A 17265-nucleotide genomic window follows, 5' to 3' on the forward strand; every position below is an offset into this window, starting at 1 on the left:
AATGTGTGTAAATGTGTTTTATAAAATGTGGTGTGTGCGTGTGTTTGTGTGTGTGTGTGTGTGTGTTTGTGTGTGTGTATATGTGTGTGTGTGTGTGTATTCTATTGGCTGTCTTTGTGTGGATGATCCTGATCTATATATAAAACCCCTAAAAATACAACTGTAAATTTTCAGTTTCCTAATCAAACAGCAACATCAAGACAAAATAATAACAAAAACAATATTTTGTCAATTAGAACAGGAAGAAAAATAGGACACTGAAGTTTGAGATAAAAGTTTTCAACCCGGGGTTATTTAGCCAAGGTGGTTTAGCTGCTTTTCTTTATGTGTTACTCTCTAGACAATACTGATGAAAATGATAGACTGAGTCTTAAGTGGCTGAATTACTCAATGGTTATATATTCCAAACAAAGTTTCTGCCAGCACTCGGGAGGCAGAGGCATGTGGATGTCTGTGAGTTCGAGGCCAGCCTGGTCTACAAAGCAAGTTCCAGGACAGCCTCCAAGACAATACAGAGAAACCAGAAACCCTGTCTCAAAAAAACAAAATAAAAAAAGAAAGAAAAAAAAGAAAAAAGAAAGAAAAGGAAAAGAAAGAAAAGAAAAAAAAGAAGAGCTATTTTAGACCAGTAAGGGATTGAAAAAAATTTTAAGACACAATGTTATATACATGAAGTGTTGAATTCCTATAGTATACATCATTTGCCAATTCATCTTCACATCAAAAAAAGAAGAAAGAAAATTACACAAATTGTTTTTACATTTTAAATTAAAATAGAATTACATCATTTTGTCTTTTCATTTCTTCTTCCCAGACCATCCAGAGTCTCCTCCACAAACCCTAACTACCTGACTCTCAAATTGATACTCTTTTTATTGTTCTCTCTGTCTCTGTCTCTGTCTCTGTCTCTCTCTCTCTCTGTCTCTGTGTGTGTGTGTGTGTTTCATGCAGAAAGATATAAATACATTCTGTTGGGCTTCTTTAGTTGTTTATGTTTATGTGGTTTCAGGACCGATCAGTTTCTATTGAATAATCAAGCACAGGGCTGTCTTAGGATTTCTATTGCTGTGAAAAAACACAGTGACTATGGCAACTCTTGTTTTTTGGGTTTTGTTTTGTTTTGATTTTGTTTTTTTTTTAAAACAGGGTTTCTCTGTGGATTTGGGGGCTGCCCTAGAACTAGCCCTTGTAGACCAGGCTGGTCTCTAACTTACAGAGATCCACCTGCCTCTGCCTCCTGGGTACTGGGATTAAAGGCATGCATGCACTACCACCACCCAGCCGACTATGGTAATTCTTTTTTCCCTCAATATATGTTTTTATTTAAATTAGAAACATGAGTGCTTCACATGTCAATTCCTCTCCCACCCCTCCTCCCTTGTCCCTCCACCAGTACCCCCCCACCCCATCCCACATAATTTCCCAGGGTGGGTGAGGTTTATAAAGGAAAATATTTCAGTGTACTGGTGGTTTACAGTTTCAGACCATTATCACCATGGCGGGACATGGAGGTATGCAGGCAGACATGATGCTGGAGAATTCTATATATTGCAGTCAACAGGAAATTAAACTGAGTGTCATACTGAGGAAAGCTTGTGCAAGAGAGACCATAAAGCCTGCCTCCACAGTGGCACCATTCCTCCAATAAGGTCATGCCTACTTCAATAAGACCAAACCTACTTCAACTAGGCCACACCTCCTATTAGTGCCACTCTCTTTGAGGGGCATATTCTTTCAAGCCACCACAAGAGCTCATACCTGGTAGAGGCCAATTTTCTTTCTTCTGGCAGTCATTAGTATCATGTAGCTTTTTGTCTAGGGGTGAGACCCCATGAGGTTTTCCCCTTTGGTATTAGCCACAGGTCTGGTCTTGTTTCTATAACCATTTCTAAGAGAGACTGTTTCACAGCTGGCCTTCTGGTATTATGGCTCTTACAATCTTTCTGTTCCCTCTTCTGTAATGTGTCCTGAGCCACATATGCAGGGGCTGTGAAATTCATTTATCCAGGAGGGCTATGCTCTCTACTCTCCTTTGATCTCTGCCTCATATCCAGTTGTAGTTTTCTGTGATGGTGTAGCTTCTATGGTACCAGAAAATACTATACAAGCTGCCAATGGTGGGCAGCCATTGATAGTCCTACCTACTAGAAACACCTGTGAACTACACATTGACCATAATGGCAGAAGCTCCACAACACCTATAAATCATGGCAGGATTTGTAAAGGTGCAGAGGTGTTACTTACTTGGTGGTAGCCAACAGCTATGTAAGTAGACTTAAAGTCCATTCAACAGGAATAAAATCATGCCCAGTACTACAAACAAATGATTTTAAGAACAGCATTGCTTATTTCCATTTTACTCTTTGATTTTCAGTCTAATGGCAAAGTAACTTCTTTGAGTATTCATAAGTATAATGCAGATTCGCATATTGGAAGAAGTACATGTATTCTCATGGGAGTCTTTTGTTGATAAACAGCACTTATTTTTCACTAACTTTGAACATGACTGTGATACAACCCAAATAAAATAAAATAAGCCATAAAATGTTTTCTAACTTCTTTCAGTTTTATTAAATCCTGAGACAAACATCTTTCCAGGTTAGTCAAGATTACCAAGGTTTAAGGTTTTGTACTCTTGGAAACTGAGGAATAAGCTTGCTATTATATCCTGGATGTCAGATGCAACTGTCATGCCAATAACTGAGTTAGAAACAAAGGACTACCACATTCACCAGAAAAGACAGCTTTAGTCAGAATTTTGTGTTCAGGGTCACTAGTTCCCTCTGCCCTCCTAGTCCTACAGGAATTATACAAGGCCCACATTAATTATCTTTATATTTAGAGGTTTGCACAGTGGGAGACAAAAAACAAGAGAAATGAGTAAGGCCAAGCTAGATAAGATGTTCCGGAATTTTATCAAGAGATTTGCTTTCTTTAACGTATCCCTCTTGATTTTAAAATTAAATCAATTGATCAATCATACGTTGTTTTACTTTAGTTATATTTTTTGTTCTTCTTTGGACCTTTAATCAAAACCTGACAGGCTCTTTGAATTCTTTTACAATGGTTCCTAGTGTTATAATAAGCTTGAAGGGATGTGGGCTTCTTGTCTGTGAACCTGTAACAGTGGCCCACCCCTTTGGGTGTGGCTTTAGGCAGATGGGTATGGAAGGAGAGAAGCTTGAGTCATGGCTTCTGTTTGTATGCTCTTTCTGGTGGATCAGCTGATCTGGTAGGAAGGGCAGAGAAACTCTTCTGTAGTTCTTTGTATTTTTCTGTTTTAAGTGTTCCCCAATAAAGACCCATTTATCTTGGGTCTAGAGAATTTATTACATCCTTGCCTTCAAAGTGAACCCTGCATGGTTTGTATGACCAATAAGGCTGACTAAGGCAGAGGGACAAACATGCCAGGCAGACAGATCTTAAGTGAGAAATTATATTAGAAAAAGGGGGAAGGGGAAAGGAAAGAGAAAAGTGGTAAAGAGACACAGAAATGGAGAGAGGACAGAAGAGAAGAGGAAAAGTCCTATCTGCCCCAGGAGAACAGAGGGGAAGAGTGCGGGAAAGAGAGCTTGAAAAGAAAGCGCAAGTGGGCGGAGATCTGTCTTTTACAGGGGTCCTTTGCACCTGCATGCAGACTACACAATCATGGAACCCTGGGATGACCAAGGTACTGTCTGAGTGCATTCTGTCAGGTGGCAGGAGCAGGCCAGCATAATACTTGAATCCTTACATTCCCACCTTTATTTATTATTAAAAAGGTGAGGAGTTTGGCATGGCAGGTGAGGGAATAAGGACATCGACTTCTCAAGACTACTTCCTGCTGACCTGGGGGGGCGTTGACCATCTTTGGGGGACCTGAGAAAGCTGGGGTGCTTCCACATCCTGGGGTAGCTGGTTGTTTCATCACAGTGTAGGCTGTATGGTACTCTCTGGAGCCTCTTAGACCTGTAAAGGTGTTGGCACTGCAGATGACAAAGTTAAGTTTAGGAAAAAAATTTTTTTCTTAAGTCCTGGTACTTGATGGGAGGAGGATTGTAAGATGAGGGAGGAGTTCCAGAGGTGAGAGAAAGGTTGAAAGATGTTTATCTGGAGTGAATCTGACCTGTTTGGGTGAGTCCAATCAGCTCCTTGGAACTTACAAGAATCCTTTGAATTTGCGCATACATAAGTTTTAGACACATCAGCATTTCCATTGTTTGTGAGCTGTATTGAAATTTGCATTGTAGAAGTGGCAGCATACTCATGTCAGAAGTGATTTGGTTGAAAGCATTAACATTTTAAAAACTGACATCTTTAGCACAATGAAAAGCCCCTTAATCTCATTCTTGCAGTAATGATCGCATAGTGGTATAGCATGGTGTTTAGTACCCTGTCAGAATTGGATTGGTAGCTTATTAAAACTTCATTGATTAATGTTAAGACTATGAACAGAGGATTCAGGCATTAGGCTGACTCTGACCTCTGACAACTGGCATTCAGACAGACACTTAGACAGTTGAAAGGGCCCTGTGTTGAGTGGCTATGTCATATGTCATGTGTCACCTGGCTGTGTAAGGACTCTGTATGCTTGTGCGAGCTTTCCCTTTTAAGCAAGTGCCTCACACCTGTACTCTCCTTTGTTCCATTCCCTCTTCCCCTTCCATCCCTGTTCCTGGTTGGCCAACACCTACCCCCACTCTTTGCTTCTTTTCCCCCAATAAACTCCAGAGAAGAGGAATGAGACAAGATCTTCTGAACAGATTGGGAACACGGCAAGGGGTGTGGGGGGGGAATCTGGGAAGAAGAGAGGGGCAAAAGAGGAAGAGAGAGTAGGTCATGGGGGAACAGGAAGGGTGAGTGGGGGGTAGAAGAGGGGTAAGATGGAATCATAGGTTAGAAGACAGATCTGGCACCAGTGAGACTTCTAGCGATCTAAAGGGATGACACCAACTGGCAAGCTAAGCAATAATGGAGAGACCACCTCGAATGCCCATTCCTGATAATGAACTTGATGTCCATAGCCATCCTGGAGCCTTCATCCAGTGACTGATGGTAGCAGAGGACAACACCCACAGTTAAACACTGAACTGAACCCATGGAACCCAGTGACAGAGAGAGAGGAGCAATGAGCAAAATGGCAAAGAATGGCCTGGCAAAACCAGCAGAGACAGCTGATCTGAACAGAGAAGAGCTCCTGGACCCCAGACCAACAGCTGGGAGGCCAGCATGGGACTGATCCAGACCCTCTGAGTGTGAGAGGAGGCCTGGACAACCTATGGAGCTCTGGGCATTGGATCGGTGTTTATCCCTGGCATACAAACAGATTTCGTGTGTCCATAACACCTAGAATTTTTAAAACAAAAGAACCTAGTTTTGAGACCAGTATAAAGTGAACAAGACATTTGCAAGATGATTAAAATTTTAATATTGTCTTAATATTTCTGATGTCCCCAAACTTATACATTGAGTTGGAAACCTACTTAGAATGTGGCATCTTTTGGCTCCTTGTTATTTATTTAAAAGAGCTGTTAGCTGTATTTTTTCCTTTTGGTTTGGTTAAAAAAGTAATGGCAAATTAGTGAGACTCTGAATCACTGAAAACCAAGAATGTTGTCTCACTCCTACATAACAAACTACAGGCAAAGACATTAGGTAGAGAGTGGAGCCTTGGAACACTAAGCCCTAAATTCAGCCCTAAATGGGATGTTTCCATCATATCCTTCTCCTTAAAGCTCAGAGAACCTGTGGAAATGGAGGTAGAATGAATGTAAGATCTCAAGGTGATGGAGAACACCAAAAGAACAAGCCCACTAAATCAACATGAATAAAGCTCATATAAAGTCACAGAGACAGAAGCAACATTCATAGGACCTCCACAGGTCTGCAACAGGTCCCCTCAGAATATGTTATGCTTCTAATTTAGTGGTTTTATGGGATTATTGAATGTGTAGATGAGTGGGTCTTTGATTCTTAAGTTAACATCTGGGTTTTCTTCCTTCTGTTGGTTTATCTTGTCCAAGTTCTATGTGATAGTTTTCATTTTATTATATTTTATTTTGTTATTTTTTAAAAACATGAATAAGTGAATGAAACACTATCCACTAGGGTAATGGGTAACAACTGGACTGTCACTTATACCTACCGGAATATAGAGAATCAGTTTTCTTCAATGGAGTAACACTGGATATACCAACCACTTCAGGACAGGCCTCATCTCATGTTCAGTAGTTGACCCACATATAATTTGACCCCATAGTTTTGTTTTGTGTGTGTGTGTGTTTTTATTTAGTTAGAGTTTTTTTTCTCCTTTTTGGCTATGGTTAAATTTTCTTTCCTTAGTTTAGAGGAGCTGATTGTTTATTGTTTTTGTTTTGTTTGTTTGTTTCTTTAATGAGGAAGTATTTAAAGTTAGGTGAGTAGGAAGCGAGAAGTTCTGGAAGAACACAGAAGAGGGTAGAACATGATGAAAATGTCTTTGAATTTGAAATTGTTTTAAATAATGAAGAAAATTAAAAATATTTTAACTAGAACTACAGAAAATTAATGGAGCTAAAAGAATGGGAATCAATCCTATTCACAAAGGAGATCCCTGACAGGTAATTCCATTCCAAATCATCAGTCCTGTACACATATTCATATGAACAACACTAAATCAATTCAGCAGTTTGTACTTACACACACACACACACACACATACACACACACACACACACACTAAAAAAGAGGAGAGGGTGTGGGGGGACACAAGAGGAGCTAGAGAAGAAACATGGTACATGGAAATGATGTAAATTCAGTACTTATGTGTGAAACTCTCCTAAGGGTATAAAACAAAACTGTAATAATATAAAAAAAGTAAATTGAGAAACCTTTGAGATAATCCATCCATTGACAAAATAGATGGAAGTTGAATTCTCTGTGACAGGTGCTGGTACATAGCAATGAATAATGTAATCATGGCTGCTCGCTCCATGGGTTTTACTGTCCAGTACAGGCTTTTGCCAAGTTGTTAATCTGTACTAAGACAGTAAAAGTGTAAGAGTTACACTGGATACAGAGGGAATACTACCTACTATTTATATGTGTTTTTATCACCTGCAATCTATTATCACTCCTGAATCTTTTTCTTTTTACTACATTTATTCTGTGTCAGCGTTGTTCCTGTGCAGCACTGTAAGACAGATGGAGGCATCTGCACTTTTCTGAATTTTTTCTGTGGCTTCACTTATGCATAACTGCTCCGCAGGTCTCTGGACTCTTGGTAGCTTCTGGCTCCATTGGGTTCTCTATTTCATACTTTTTCCTAAGTTTGCTTTACTAGAAATAACACATTTTCAGTTTTATACCTCTCACATTTATTTATTAAAAACTGATTTCTGGAAATAATACTTCAATGATTCAAAATACGTAATTTTGTTATCTCAGGGGTGACTCATGAATGTACTTGGATAATTCTGCAGCCAGGAGAAATCCTGTAAGGAAATACTGGGCAAAGCTTTATATTTTATCATGCTATCTACACTTATTCTGCATATTTTACCATATAGATAAGCCATGAGGTGTCTAGGTGTTTCCTCCAATGTACAGCATTCCTCAAAATTCAGAAATTAAACAAAACTCAGCTGGCTCTGGAACTTTCAGTATTCATAGGATTTTCCCAATGTCCTCTGAACAGTTACTGTTGCTCATATGAGGGGTGTGTCTGGCTTGCCTAATTACCTAGGTTGAGCAAGGAAATTCAGGGATGAAGATTTCCTCAGTCAGTTCTCAGGCTGGCATGGGTTTTCCAGTGATGAAGGTGCCATTGCATTCCCCATACTCCTGCTTATCACTTGTCAGCTAATTCCTGTAAGCAACCCCAGTAAACTCCTTGGTGCAGTCAACTGGTTAATCAGTGAGTCAAGGACAAGCCTACTCATTCCTTTTATTAAAAAATACCTACTATGTGTCTAAAATTTCTAAATATTTGTTTTATGTAGTGCTGGGGAGTAAATTAATAAACAAACTACCTCTTATCAGGTAGTTTACATTTTAAAAGACACTAACACACAACAAATAGAATAGTCATATAAATTTTTAAATATTTTCTACTATGGTGAAATGTGTGGCAGAGCAGATAATATATGCAGAAAGTGACCCTATGGATTATTAAAACAGGTTTAAAGAGAAGAAACAGTATGTGAAGGGATATTCCAAGAGTTCCAAGGTAAAACATCCAGGTCAGAGCAATTGCAAGAGTATATTGGTCAGAGAGGCCTGACTCTTTGACATGTTCCCAAGACAGAGAGGAGGTCGGGATTGCTGACACAGAATAGTGATGGAGAGTATGGGGCAGCATCCTCAGAGACTTAGCAGCCACACAATGTTAGGCTTCTGAAGCTAGAATGGAACTTTGCCTCTCATTTTGATCGGGATAAGAAAGACTGGAAGGGTGTTGAGCAGTGGAATGACATTATCTGACTTTAGTTCTGACAAGATTATTGTGACTAGTTGCTTGTGTCTAGTGAGCCCAGGGCAGACAAACCTTGTTTTTATACTTTGCTTTACTGCACTTTGTAGATACTGTCTTTTTTGCACAATGCAGGCTTGTCACATGTTTGGGTTTAGTTAGTCTATCAGTTCTGTTTTTCTAACAGCTCAGAAAATCATAGGATGTTTCAGCATTAAAATGTATTGATAATTAAATGACACACACACACAGAAACACACACATACACACACACATATAATTCTGCTGTACATCAGTGGACTAGAATATCAGCTGTATATATAGTGAGAGTAAAAATTTTTGTGATGCGTTCTTGTGCTATTTGGTAAATGTTAGCACTGTGAAACTGAACCTGCAATCTCTCTGAGGTCTTCATATTTCAATGAATGTGGTTAAGATCAGATAATCTGAGTAGAGACATAATCTCTAAGATGCAGTGTGCTACCTGGATGCCAATGAGCCTCCCAGAGCTCCAAAACCTGTGAGTTTACTGCTCCTACTAGATATGCCTCTCATGCTAGTGGAGACACTGTTCAGCCACACAAGTTGAACTCTGCCTGACTCTTAACTCACTGAGTTTCATTTCATTACTACTCTATCGAATTGTTCAGAGAAGCAGTCTCTTACTCAGAGCACAGCTAGCTGAACTTCTTCCCACCAACCTCACAACAGACTGATATTTCACTTTGAAAACCAAGGTTAAGTTAAGTGGATAGTCTATATTCTTAAAAGTAAATTTACTATATTTTGCTTACTGGTGGTATATAAAAGGCGAGACAAAAATAGTGTCTCCACAGGGAGAAAAGGGAAGAAAACTTTAAAATATATATACAAATAAAATTTTCAATTTAACCATCATAGCTAAATGATATAAGACAATCTGTGCCGGGGCATGCTGAGGAAGCACACAAGGAGCTCAGCTTGAGTACATTCTGTCATAGGTATTACATCTGCTTGGGCCTGGCCATGAACATAAGATACTTCATGTACTTACTGGAATAAATACATGGGGATAAACAAAATAAGGAGCAGGCATGTAGCTAGAGAAGACAAAGCAGTTTATATCTGACAGGTGCTGCCAGTGCTTTTTGGGGGTTTCCTGAGCTGCCCTTAATAGACTGAGTTCATGGAGTGATGCAGGTAGAAGTATAAAGATGCACCATTAAGTGCTGTTCAGGTCTTCTTTTATCCTCATGGACCCCTGACTCTCCATGAAACCCAGTCCCATTTCTCTGATGGCCCAATACCGATGCTTTAAATTTTCTCTGGTGTTAGTCCAAAACTATTCTGTATGAAATACTCTATCTTGGTATCTGTTTTCTGAGAACTAAGCCTGCAGTGAGTTCCAAGAACTGAACATTGAATGTCACCTAGTAGTATGAAGCTAGGGATTTGATTTCAAACCAAAAAGCAGAAATGAGGGATGTGGAAACTAAACAAAGCAAAACAACAGCAGCAAAGAAACAAGTAGGTATATTTTCTTGTAAGTGCCATTGGTGAATTCACAGGGTGACAGCTGAATGCTGTATCAAAACTTGTTTGCACATCACGTGTTGAGGGACCAGGGGTCATCTGTGTATTTTCACAGACTTTCAGGTACTAGGGGAAGTTCACAGGGGTGTTGTCCTCTTTAAAAACAAAACCGGGCTGTTTTCTCATGTGTTGTGCAAAGAATGGATGCACAGTAGAAAAACAATAGAGGGAACAGGAGGGGATGGAATCCAGCACATAAGTGAAAGAGTTTTGCTCTTGTTTAAAGTGGTAACTCTACTGCAAAGGGGAGGTATATAAAACACGTATAGAGAGTGTTGAACATGGTGAGCTCTACTGAACACCATACCTGTGGAAAAGCCTACGGAGATACTTTAAACTATTCAGTCTCCTTCCCTTTACACCCTACACTGTCTGTTCTTATGACTCCATCAAAGAGTATTTCGAAGTCCATTAAAATATTCATTACTTGAATTCCTTGATCAGAAGTCTCACTAATGTGTATCTTATTGCTGATTCCGTGTTTTTATTTCTATTCTTCAATCTAACATACTTTTCCCTTGTATGTTTTAGTTTCTTATTCTTTACCAACATAAATAACGTAGGAAAGATGTTACATGAGCATCAACTGGTAATCCACATTTAAAGCCTTCGGTGTAGAGTGCTCTTTTGTTCCATGGTACTTACTTATCTTTTTTTGGAAAACCAGACCCTCCCTTTCTTATTCTGTCTGGTCACCAAAACTCTTAAGTTTTAAATCAGCACATGTACAGGGTTTCAGGTAGGTTTACCTTCCCAACTTTTTGAACAAAGCAATAAATCCACTATCTTATGCTCTATACCTAATTAGGTCTTCTATATAAATAGCTTTAACAAAGGTCAATGAATTCCTTATCTCTGCATGGAAAGATTCTCAAGACTTAAAATGTTATTTTACAATTGAATATGTAATTAATGAAAGTGTGTCCAGATAATTTTACATTAATTTTGCATTTTAGCAATCAGAGACTTATTGTGGCTGTTATTGTGAGGACACTTATGCCTAGATGGTGTTTCTTTCTTAGTTCAGCTAATCAGCATTATTAACAAAGGTAAAATACGTATCATTGTTTGAAAATGAATTGAGAATTAAAGATTGCCTACATTTTAGATACTCTAGCCACTTGAATTATATGGATTTTAATTCTATATAAGAGGCCAATTTATTCTTGAACAACACATAATGGAGAAGCCAAAATTTATTCTAAATTATGCTTTCACTAAACCATTAATATTGGCTCATTTTCTTATAATGCATTTTTCTTTTTGAAGTTAAGGAAAATCTTGATTAATTGAAGCTTTGGCTATGGGCTCCAGTTAATCAGAGTTTCACTGCATCTTCTTTCCAAATCAACCTTTGATGTTAATTAGAAATTTAATTTTTAATTCTAATACCTTTGTGAATATAACTATCCTCTTTAGATATTGATGGACTTTCCAAAATTAAGACAAGTCATTAAAGACCATAAGCTTCAAAATATTATCCCTGACATGAGAAAATTTTCATGAGAGATGGAAAACTTTGTGTAATATGTTATAGCTTTTAGTTAATTAAGTAGTTTGGTTGTAAGCCAATCATATAAATAAAGCAATATTCTAAATTTCATTTAGATTTCAATACATCATTATTTTTATGATCTATAGTAGCATTTCTGACTTTTGGAGATTGCAGTCTTTTTTCTAGATAACATTTTTGATGTGACATTGAAAATCCTCATTTGATCTTCGAACACCAAATTCTGGCCATCGGTGGTTAAGGAGGGCAGGGATCACAAAGCAAGAAAGTTGATCTACTTGTCCCATTCTTTTCTCTCTCTCCCTTTGCATTTGCTTTAAGACCTAGTTCAAATTTATGCTCCTAAAGAGGTAAATTTCTGAATCACAGCTCTTATCTAAGTGATTCCATATTTTCTCCTGAATAAAAAATGTTCCATGTTCATTTAATCACTCTTTCAGAAAAGTTGCATTATGCAGTGACCATGGCATAACAGAGAGTCAAGGATCAAGCAACCACTTTTCTATGTGCCCAACAAAATACAGAGAAATAATGCGAAGTTTCCTAGCCTCATAAGTTTGGAAATCAGGTCATAACATTTTAGTTCTTAGTAGCCTTGTTTTCTTCTGACACTTAATTTAGCCTATTTTCAACTGATGTAGGCTTGTACCTCTTCATGCAGATGATGGCTTTAAGTATTTTTTTAAAAACTTCTCAAATTCTAAGGTTGAGTTACTTTTTAATATATGTTAAAAATTAATTTATCTTCTAGTATAAAAGCCTTAAGCCATTCAAATATGTTAATGGTAGTGTTCATAGCTTGATTCTTTTCTCTGAGAATGGAAAGACGTCCTACAAAACTGACAAATACGAATTAGTTTGCTGTGAGACCATGTTTCCTGGTAGTGTCAGAGGCTACACCCATAAAATTTTCATCATCATGACTGTCAAACATGAGTTTAACAAGGATGACATGGACAGACATAACACAGTGGATATGGAGAAGCCCAGAAGGCATCAACCCCACAAAAAAACGCTGTAGGCAACTAAGGAATTCTGAGAGTGGGAGAAATAGTCTTTTTCAGGGAAGAGCTCACTGATTTGTTATCCATTAACAAATGCTCAGACATCAAAATATAAATAAACAATATTATACACATCAAACAGTTTATATTCAGAAATATATACATGCACAGTGTATATGCATATAACAATAATTAATTAAAGTGAGGTCATCAATGTGAAAGACAGCATAAAGAAATATATTGGAGGGCTTGAAAGGAAGAAAGGTAAGAGAGAAATGATATAATTACATTAAAATTTTCAAAAATAAAAATTAGTCCTTATGTTATAAAAACTAGCTAATGACTTAATCAACAAATGCCAGTAAACTACTCTGGCAGCTTTAATTATGATACTTATTTTGTATTGGGAACTCTATCTCTATATATAGGAAATATATAGGAAATAGTAACTGCTGGAACATGGTTCAAGAATAACTTCCTGTGGGGAGAAATCTGAGTGCTTTTGAGAAAACTCCAAGAATCCCAAACTCTTCACTTTAGCCTCAGACAAACTTTTTTGACAAGAGAAAAAAGCAGTTACATTCTTCAAAAAAGCACAAGAATAATTTGTAGGCAACATACTAAATGTCTTCTTCTCTGAAACCAGCCCCTCTGACCCCCTCTCCCACCCTAGTTCAAATCACTCTTAGCACCACTGTTTTCCAATTGTCTACTGGTATGGCTCATTAAAAGAAGTACTTAAAGCATTCCACTGCTTTTTAAACCCCAAGTACTCAAGTGCAAATTCCTCCAAACAAAAACATGGTCAGGGATTTCTATCACATCAATACCCCTGGTACCAACTCCTGTTTTGACTAGCATTTCTATTGCTGTGTAGAGACACCATGACACAGAAACTCTAAAAAAGAAAACCATTTAATTGAGGTGGTAGCTTACTGGTTCAAAGACTTATTTCATCATCATTGTGGCAGGAACATAGGGGCATGCAGGCAGACATGGTGCTAGAGAAGGAGCTGCTACCTGTTGATATGAAGGCAAGAGGAAGTATACTGTCTCACTGGGTTTTGTTTAAGCACATATGAGAACTTAAAACCTGCCTCCATAGTGATACACTTCCTTCCATGAGATCACACCTACTCCAACAGGGCAACATCTCCTGATAGTGCCCCTCCCTTTGGAGGCCATTTTCTTTCAATTCACCACATTTATTCGTCTTTCTTAATTAGTAAATCAGAGAAGTACCTGGTGCTAATAATTATATGAATTTGATCCTTGGTGTATTATATTACTCTTAACTAATAGTGTTTAAGTGTATTAAAGAACTGTATCATTTTTAAATTTCATTAACAGATTACTATGAAAGGATATAAAATCATTATCTACCTATAGAATTTTCTCATACAAACTGAATTTGTGATTACAAAAATTGCCCAACCTTCTCCCATTCTACCAGCTGACACTTTATTTGTGGTTCATCTAAAGGTAAAGGTGGAACTCACTGTCGAAGTATTCATCAATCTATTAATACTTTTTCTCAGTACAAAAGGTAGACCTGGTTGTTTTAATTCATTTATTATGGTCAGTTCATAAATACTTAAATATCGTTTTAGATTCTGCTTATGTTGTAGGATTATCTCCAGCAGTAGGCTCATACTCATCTACATTGTTGCCTCCCAGGTTCTATTACAGAAGGAAATAAGCAAGCAATATATTACTCTGCTCTATTTTTACTTATCCAGAAGAAAATGTGAAAGAATATGCATATGTTATTTTAGGTGGGTTCTCTGAAGCATCCTGGATTCCTCTTTAGCTCCTCTGTCCTTAAGCCATCAGGAACAATGGTGGAGGACAAGGAGACAGCAGAATCATCAGAAAGATATCAAAGGACAAATGCAGATTTTGACCATATTATCAGAAGTCTGTCCACCTAGGAACAAGTTAAAAACCCTATGCACCAAGGAAGAATTTATTCTATGCAACACAAAGAACCTATGTTACCTGAGAATATATTTCTGGTGATGCTAGCTACTTTGACCTGAGCATCTTCAATGGGTGCATCTGAGCATATATACTAATCTTATGTTCCTCTTTCTCCCCTTTAACTCAACTTGTGGACTGGATGAATCCAGCTCCTGTTATCCTTACCAATGCCTCTATGTTTATGATTGAACTTTGGGACTGTAATAGACTCATTTCTTCATCTGAAGAAGGGACTGCATTTAACTTTTCCATGGGATTTGTGATTGTTTGGATGAAAATGACCACTCCCCCAGCCTAGATTTATAGGGAGTTTTACTGTTTGGAGATAGAGCCTTGCTGGAGCATGTGTGGCTTTGTTGGAGGAGGTGTCTCAGAGGGGTTGGGCTTTGAGGTTTCAGAAACTCAATCCAGGCCCAGTGTCTGTTTTTCTTCCTGCTGCCTGCTGATCTATATGTAGAAATCTCGGCTACCTTTCCAGCACCATGTTTGTTTGTGAGTAACCATGCTTCCATTCATGACAATAGCAGACTAAACTCCTAAACTGTAAGCAAGCCACGATTAAATGTTTTCCTTTTAATTATTGTCATGGTAATGGCATCTCTACATAGTATTAGAAACCGCAATTAAGACAGAAGTTGGTACCTGGAACTGGGGTATTATTGTGATTGCCTGGAGCATGTTTTTATATGGAGGAATCCGGAACACTTTGGGACTTTAGACTAGAAAAATGATGGAATCCTTTAAATGTGGCCCTCCTAGTAGGAGCATGGAAGCCGATGATGCTGAGAGTGACTTGCACTGTGGGGGCACAGCACAAGAGGTCTCAGAGGAGAAGAATAATAGTATATAGCCTAGAGATCATTTTTGTGATATTTTGTTGTAGAATATGGGTGCTTTTTGCCTTCACTGAAATGTCTGCCTGAGGATAAATTGAAAAGTTATGGATTAACAACTTCGGCAGATGATATTTTCAGCCTATTATTAACTGTGTTAGTTATTAGCAGCCATGTTTATGCATCTCTACAACAAAAAGGATCAATCTCAGCAAGGGGAAATATAGAATGTACAACTTGAGGAGAAAAGAGTCATCAGGAAGTATAACCAGATTAAAGAAAATCCTAAAGCTAAATGGAATAAAGTGACTGGTGACCTCAGAGTAATATCCCATCCAGCTAAGCTTCTAATTTATGAAAAGGAATTAAAAGTGAAAAAGAATTAGAGAAAAGTTTAGTGCCTAGTGTGGTGGTACACACTTTTAATCAAAACACTCAGACGGTAGAGATTGGTAGATTTCTGAGTTTGATGCCAGTCTAGTCAACGGAGCAACCTCCAGGACAACTAAGTTTGGACAGTGACGGGAACCATCAAAAGCAGAAAGCTGGTAAAGATATAATCGAATGAGGGTGCTATGTTTCAGCTCCAATGAGCAGCAGAACTTGGCAGCTTCAGTTACTTGGTTCTTGAGTTAAGAACAGAATAAAGGAGCTATGGAACTTTTCTCTGCATTTAAGGAAAGCCATTAAGGCAAGACATATGTCAGAGTTGTCCATGAACAGAGATGTAGAAAGGCCATTTTGTGAAGCTGTTAAATTTGTGTCAGGATTTTCTTGGAGATTCCAAGAGATTGAAGATGCTAGAGCCATGCGATACCTACAGAGGAAAGATGTTAACAGAGTGGAACCAGCCCAAGAGAGAGAAGTGTGCTCCAGTAAACAAAGTCAAAAACAGTTGAAAATCTGAAGAGTACTTTGACATCAGACAGAGAAATGCAGAGTTTGGAGTTTGCCCAGCTGTTTTTCTGTCTTGCTTTGGTCCTCCTCACTATGCTCCCTTTCTCCCCTTTATATCGGCAATATATCCTGTACCATTGTATGGTGGATGTATGTGATCTACTTTTTTATTTGAATTTTATAGGGATTATGGTTAAGAGATTTCTGAGTCTATGAAGAGACTTGGACTTTCAAATGGGACTGAGACTGATAGATTATGGTACTTTGGAAGTTGGACTACTGGGCTTTTTCTGCTTTGTGATATGTCTGCAAGCCTGTGGAGGCCAGGGCGTGGAATGAGGAGGTGTGAATGAAAATGGCCCTCATAAATTCAGGGAGTGTCACCGTTAAGAGTTGTGGCCTGTTGTAGTAGGTGTGGCCTTATTGGAGGAAGTGTTTCACTGGAAATGAGTTTTGAGGTTTATGATGCTCTTGCTGGGCCTAGTGTCTCTTATGTCCTGCTATCTGCCAATCCAGAAACAGAAATCTCAGCTATCTCTCCAACACTATTTCTGCCTGTGTGCTACCATGCTTCCTGTAATCACAATAATGAACTAAGCCTCTGAATGGTAAGTAAGGCAAAATTAAATGTTTTCTTATGTTTTAGTAATGGTTATGATGTCTCTTGACAGTATTAGAGACTATAACGAAGACCAAATTTAAATAATTTATTTGCATGGGATATCATTACATTTGTGCTCCTATTGAAGGGTAAATATGAGCTTATGCTCTACAAGAGACCACAACTACTAATTATATAGACCTGTTTTTAAGATATTTTCTAGATTTTTGATTCAATATACTAATATAACCAATAATACTGGGCATAGTTTACATCCGTGTTCTTAGCAGATTGCTTTCACTGTTCTAATATCGTAATTTGTTTGCCTATAGGATAATCAGAGATAACTAGACTTATCTACAACATCTCAAATTGAAACCATTTTGGATACCCTGTTATTAAAAATAAATAAAAAGTGGGAGGGTGTCAGTCCATGG

This window comes from Mesocricetus auratus, unplaced genomic scaffold (genome assembly GCF_017639785.1).
Source record: "Mesocricetus auratus isolate SY011 unplaced genomic scaffold, BCM_Maur_2.0 Super-Scaffold_100010, whole genome shotgun sequence".
Taxonomy (NCBI): domain Eukaryota; kingdom Metazoa; phylum Chordata; class Mammalia; order Rodentia; family Cricetidae; genus Mesocricetus; species Mesocricetus auratus.